Raw genomic sequence first — 7,644 nt, 5'->3', positions numbered from 1 at the left:
TCAAATTTATTGTAGATCGTATATGGCTTATGAGTCCAGACGAATCAACAGTCACGTTCTTGTTTAATGAAGATACATATGTTATTCGATCGTGAAGGAAACGTTTGCCAGATGGAATCATTAACAGGTAGTAAAGAATAGATCCTCCTTGCATGAGGCCATGACCATCGTGGATGAATTGTCCGTTTCAAGAAGCGTTTGGTGTAGTATGTATTATTGTATTATCATTAATTATATTAAATATATTGTAATTATTTTAGATATATGTAAATTGCATATGTATATTGCATACAAAGTTTACGGAATTTTTTTACCAGCATGTTTTATCATGTAAAACAGCATATTTATAATACTTCACGTCAGAGGGCAAAATTATTGCATATGTCGTTATCAATTTGGCCTTAGTTTTACAACTATACGATAATATACGATAGTATGGCTATGGCTCAGGAAAATGTCTTTATAAATTTCAAAACACTTCTTCTTTAAAGTTAAACTCAAAAAATATAGAGTTGTGGCATTATTAAAACAAAGCAGAGATACGAGGAATACAGGCGAAAGATACACAGCGTAATATACAAAAAACCTCTACTTTCTTAAAGAGCGTAAAAATAACGTAGACCTGTTGCTCGTTATGCTATATCTCGGTTTCACGTGTCGAGTAATCAGAAATCCTCTCGATCTCTTTCCTAACATCCAGATCATCAATCTTCCAAATAGTGTGATCGATCAAACTAGTGACAAATTTTCCAAACTGGAAAATTTTTCCAAAGAAGAATTTTCTAGAAGAAACACATTTCCTTTTCAACTACGATCCGAAGACTACGTTTGCAATTTAAGAAACCTTTCCTACCAAAGATCCACGAATGAATAGAGTGAAATTAAGGAAGAAGGGTACGATCTTGCTTGCCGTGGTAATTGAACGCGTTTTGCCAGTTGCAAACGACGCCGTGCACTTGGCAAATTGCATTAGAAGAACAAGTTCGACCCACGACGACATGGTACCCTCGTTTCCAGTAATTGAACACGGACAAGAAGCGATGGTGTCATTGGTGACGTAGGTAGTGGGCTGAGACTGGATGGCGTATTGATTCCGTGACGTCACGAAAATACGTCCCACGCAATAAGCGTGCCGCCGAATTCATGAGATTCCTCCTCGTTCCTAGCTAGCTTCCGGTTATCCAACCTTATCCAGGAATTTACGTTACTCGTAATTACGGAATGGCTTTTTCGAACATTTTCGATCAATATTTGGTGGACGGGTCAGCTATTTTTTTGGTGTCTCTTGTTTTTGAGATGTGGATTTTCGAAAGTTTATATTATCTCCTAGAGTTAAGATACCAAGATGGCTATGCTAATATTCAGGATACCTAGTGCCATACCTCTAATAATAGCACAAGTTACATGCTAGATAAATAACATTTATAAAAGTCACGAATCCTAATGCTATCCTCGTCGTATTTAATTTGAAGATCGTTGTGATAAAAATATAATGCTACAAGTTGATAGAATAATTGAAAAATTTATAGCGCTACAAAAATTCCCCTTAGCGAAAAACATTAAATTTTTTAAATAACTTTTAATTTAGATCTGTGATCTTAAAGTATTTCGTAGGTCACGAGTTTCAAGTTAGAACTGATACTAGTTTAATAATACATAAATAATAATAAATTAATAATAAATAAAATTTATTTATTTTTTTCTAAGCAAGCAGGCAACATTTTTACCTAGCAACGTGAATGAACAAGCTAAAAACAAGTTTCACATAATCACATCGAGGACAGTGATAAAATGCATCTTGCGTCGATCTTACTTACAATCATGTGCTGTAATGATCCGAGCGGCTATCGTAGACGTATTGCGTTATCGTTTATTACACCTTGAGATGCAAATCCTTCTTAATGCCAGAGGATTCTGTCGAACGAGGCCCGTTCCTTATGTTTCTACCAACTTGTACAATTAACATACCATAAATGTCAATTACATTTTTGCATCGTTAAGCCCACGTCTGCGGTGCGGAATTTCCAAATTCGGAAGTGAACTTGAAAAATTAATCGATCGATATTTCACGACGAAAATTGCGTCACGCGGTATAGTTAATTCACGGTTTTACCAAGGGGACATGGTGACAGGACTACAAAAAATGCACCTGGCCCAACCTGGAACGAAGTTTCTATTCCAGACGATCTTGCACCCCTTTAAGCGAGGTTCTACCCCTTTGTCTAGTTTCTGAAGTCCTTAGAACAGATCCAGCTGCTGGATCTTTTATGCCTCGACGAGTTTTCGCGTTCTAACTGGACACGTGCAACCTCGGGTTTCGTTTCCTTTTTTGTTTTTTTCATTGCTTCGTCGGAACTTGCGCGTTTTGAGGCGTTGCCTATAGTACTGGGCTTAACGATGGCTTCTTTGAAGATTAGTCTTCTTAGACATAGATTTAATTTTTTTTTAATTTCCGAATCTTTTTATAGGAATTTTATAAGAATTGAAGTTGAAAGTTTTATATGGAGGTATTTAGATTCTCAAGTGCGCTATTGTATAATTGGTACATTCTATTATCATGATTGCATTGGGAGCTTTATATATTTATTTAGAATTGAATTATCTCTTCCGAAAAAAGAAATCTCAAATTTATAATAACTTAGAAAAAATTTGTCAACTGTATATTTTTATCGCTTTCCTTACGAAATTACGATACTCCGATTCCACACACGCGTATCACATACAATACTCAATCGAGTATAACAAATACAGTGAAATCATCTTAAATAAATAAATAAGTATATAGTATGTTCAAAGTTAACTATATTTCGCTATGAATCATTCCTGCAAAAGTCTTAATTTTGTCATAATTACAGAAATTTTCGGTCTGTTATCTTCCAAGCTAAGTTCATCGATCTATTGTGTCAACTACGTTATTTATGTTTGTTGGAAAAAGAATACTTGAAATATTATGAAACTATAGTTACGCAAGGCCCGAACTACATGGCGGTATAATATGTTATAATTAATTACTACGAAAGCTTTGGACACTGTTTTCAATTACCGCTGCTTTGGTAAACACACGATTTCATTAACGACAAGCATGAGAGGGTTAGCAAGAGTAATTGGGGAAATAAGATTATGCAACTTGCAAATAGTTTATCGTGCCTTTGCATCGTATAAGGACTGAACGATCATCGATCCTATTTTCCTCATTGCACCAGAAGATCGTTACTTATTTGTGCAGTCTTAATCTCTCCAATCATTATCTAAGCTGTTTTGAGAATGTATCGACAGACATCCTTTAATTGAATACTGATTTCGTCGCTATCATTTCCTAATTTTTTTATATTTCATTATAAAATATCTTATGTATGTTAAATGAATTATATAAATGTGTAATTTTAGCACATTTAATGATGAGATTGTAGGGACGTTGCCTACCCTCCGATTTCTATGATTTTTTGCATATGTTGTAGAAATACATGGGTATTTTCTATAACTATCGTCTCCTGTGTATAGCGTAATGGGTGGCTTAGGGCGAGATATTCGCGAAAAACGGCCGGTACCGCTACAGTGTATTTTTGCCCATAGTTGCGCGTCCGTGGCAGCGTATGCGTCAGTATTGGTTGCCGGCCGCTTATCTTCTGTTTATAAACGAGGATTGAGCGAGCTTAAACGCCCCGTGCACAACGTGCATATGCATATGCGAGACTGCGTCTGAGCTGCGAGGATGCAATCTGTTGTAACTTTACAACTTATATTACTATTGCTTTGTTCAGCTTTGGATCAGATTTTTCAATTCAGTCGTCACGAGGCGGCCGTCAACGTCCGCGTGAAATAACAACAAATTAATTATAAAAATTGCGGACGAATGAATAAGTAATGTTATTTTATGAAATAAAATTATAGTTGTTATTTCGGGGTCACCTTGCTACGGTTGGATTGAAAAATCTGACCCAAACCTAAACCCAATACATTGATGATATTTGCTCTTAATCGAGTTATAACAGACACTTTTCGCAGCCTCGTATATGCAGTCGCGCCCGGGCTACTTCGAGTTTTCTTATAGTTATAAAGTTATAAACCCAAAGTTTATTCCTTTCCATTTCCCAAAGTTATAAACTACCGTTTATAAACAGAGGATAAGCAGCCAGTCAGTGATCGGCAACCAATACAAACGCGTAGGACCGGTAATTTTTCGCGAATATCTCGTAAACTAAGCGAGCGCGCTTCTTACGTGCATAGGAAAAAGTTGTTCAAAATATCGATTTCTGTAATATATCCAACAATGAGCAAAATCGAAGAGCAGGCAGCGTTTCTACAGTTTCGTCGATTTCATTTTAACATGTATCCTATATTTTACGTGATAAGATGTACGGATAGTTAGGGGTTATTATATACATCGATAAAAATTGTAGTTATCCCATTGTTAGAAATTTGTATATTAAACGTCATTTGCACGATAATGGATTATACATATAATATCATGCTTCAAATTATATAACGTGGAAAACTATTTTGATATAAACTGTCTTGATATTTCTTTCATATCTAAGTCATTTTGTACAATTTTATTTACACGGAGGATTCGATTCAAAATTAGCAATTAATAATACTGAAATTTCTACGATTAACGTTAATCGAGCGAGATTCCCAGGAATAATGGAGGAAAATTCAGAAATAGGAGGAATCCGAGTTCGTAAGAAAAGTCTTGGGAAAGCACGTACCGTTCCATAATGACGTCGCGTCGGGTGTTCCCCTCTCTTTATCAAGAAACTACATGCTATCGTTATCCTAGATTGCGTTCATTCCATTTCTACTACTACTACTTCCCATAGCTGTAAGCTCTGTGTTTCGCTACCCGAGTACCGAATGATGAATTTTCATTTTTTCGAATTTTCGAATCTTTAAATATCGAAATATTCGACATTTTCAAACATCTAAATTATCAAAGTTTGAAATTTTGTCAGACATTTGAGTTTTCAAATTCTCAATTTTACACATCCTCAAATTTGAAAATTTTGATCAAACAAGATATTTCCATTGCGTTAATACCGCTTTGGCAACTGCCTCCTCTCTCCATCTTACGTTCTAGGTAAACGAAGTCGGCGTCATGAATCGTCACGATTCTGAAAATATCGCGTGCTCGTAAAGCCATTCATAAAAGTCGTGGCACGATCTTGTTTCGTCATTTTCATTATTTCATGCCACGCGTGCAAGGAATAGCTCGATCAGGATCTTGATCAAGAAACTACAGATCATGATGAAAACACGATGAAATCCTGATCATAGATGCGGTTTTTAATGAGGGACGTTGGAAGTTGATTATCGAAATTTTATCAAACCTACGTGACACGTCCAGCGACGCAGTTTAATTACACGACAAGCGAAAACAGGATTGCTCGGCCACGACAAAGCGTAATACGATTACTCGTTGCTGGACGGAACGTTGATGGCGTTGGTCGATGCAATTTGCAGCGAAATCGAGCGATCCAGCTTCGATTTTTCATCCCAGAAACAATGCAATTTTTCAAAATCTGTTATCAATCAATTACTGCTTATAAGATTTGACGAATCGAAGAGAATAAAATGGGACGTTGTTAGAGTCTTTATATCAAAATCCACTATACCGGAAGTAGGCTCAATTTACAATAATTTATCAAATTAATCCGCCACTACTTATAAAATCTAAAGAACCGAGAAGAACATGCACGAAAGAATTAAATAAGAATTCAAACATTATCAGAACGATCATTTATTCGCTATCAATATATCCAGTATCAATCTAGCACTGTTACGAAATCTAAGGAATCGAGAATAGAAGATAAACAGCGTTAACCAAGAATTGAAAAGTTTCAAGAGCATTTACTATTCAGAATTTAGTATAACGGAAATGAAGTTTACGATATTGTTGATTGTCGGATCAAAGGAAACATCGTATGAAAATGGTAATTAATTACAATAGGCGCATTAATAGGCTGGATTATTACGTCTAAGTTATTGCATGTACTCGTCGTATCATGATGTAAACATACTTTATGAGCGGTTGAGAATGTAAATTTGCTACCTGCTAGTATGCGAGCGTGCACCGCGGTTGATAGTCGATAAAGCGGTCGATATGGATTGACTGACATGGATCGTGCAGGTGCACCACTCTATATAGGATATCGCGCGATCAACGTGTGAAGCATTAAATTTCATCTGGTAGACTCACGTAGCTCGTAATTCTGTGTTCTCAGTGTCTTTGATTTTATCAATGTACGGATGTACGTATCGATGGCACGCGATATTATTATAATTGTACCGTAAAGATAGATTTTTCTTATCACTCGTTTTCTTATGCAGGTAGTAGCCATGGACAACGTTGATATATATTATCGGTGAAAAACTCGAAACCGAATTGTTAAATTTTTCCGTAGTGTTAATCGTTAATTTAGAACCATCGTTGTTTCATAGGAAATTTACAATTACTACTATTCTATAAGATTCAAGAATTTAAGAAAGTTCGTTTCAAAACATTATCCTTGTGTAAATGAAATTTTAATGAGTAGTACTTAAAAATGACTTTTAGTATATTGTGATAACAAATATCGTTTGGATATTAGTTTACATGTGTAAACGAAATTTGCAGCATATATATTGCAGTGGACCTTGAACTTGTAATCGTAATTACTATGATTTCTTATCATTATCCTTATCAGGAAAAAAGTTATGTTAATTTGTTAACATTAAAGTTTACTGAAAGTAAATGACTTATGAACTGTTTGATACCAGCGTAGCCGAGCATGTAGACGCTCGATTCTTTTATTCGAGTTTACTGTAAATACTTAGGTGTTGTCTTAATATAAGTCTTCACAAATCTCAAGACTGGCATCAAGATTTAGGTATATTTCGGTATTCTTCATAGTTTTCCAATAAACGAAGAACATACATAATATGCCTCTCTATACATTTTTAACTCGATAACTTGTACAATTTTGTTTCTTGTTATTTTAATTTATTTGCCTATGGTTGTCATCAAATTATTTCATCTTTTCTCTGCTTCGCTTCTTCGATGCTCGTGAAGTTTTCGATATAAGCCATATTTTAAGACTGAAGGCAAGAATACATTTCAATAATTTTCATAGTTTCTCACGAAATCAGCAATTATTTCTACGCACCTCTAATCCAAGATACTTACACAATTTTCTTTTTCTGGAACTTCAATCGTACTAACTCGAAAATACTAACTCAACTAACTGAATTTTACGCAGTTACGTAAGTTTGCTCCACACCTCCGGCAAAGGATCCAGCGAAAGCAGTATCCCATTTGCAAACGTACAACCAGCGATCATAGAATCCCCCAAATTCTAGCCTGGGGCAGCGTTCAATCACACTCCAACGTCCATACATCGTGCATCTAAAACATTGTCTAAAAGAAGACAACTAATTTAATGCAAAATCGCTATTGAGAACGGTCGAGATAATAATAATTGGTAGAAAGGAACGACCGATAGACCGGTCGATAAAGCTCTAGGGTGGCATAGCGTGGTTCGTACTCCGCGGCCATGTACACGCACCGTGATGCACGCGCACACAAAGGCTTCATAGGCCCGCCAGAGAAAAGACAGAGAGAAAGAGACAGAAAATGTGGAGAGAGAAAGGGAGAGGAGAGGAACGACA

This window comes from Bombus pyrosoma, linkage group LG15, assembly GCF_014825855.1.
Source record: "Bombus pyrosoma isolate SC7728 linkage group LG15, ASM1482585v1, whole genome shotgun sequence".
NCBI lineage: Eukaryota > Metazoa > Arthropoda > Insecta > Hymenoptera > Apidae > Bombus > Bombus pyrosoma.
The sequence above is the reverse complement of the archived record's forward strand: the minus strand, read 5'-3'. Positions refer to the sequence as shown.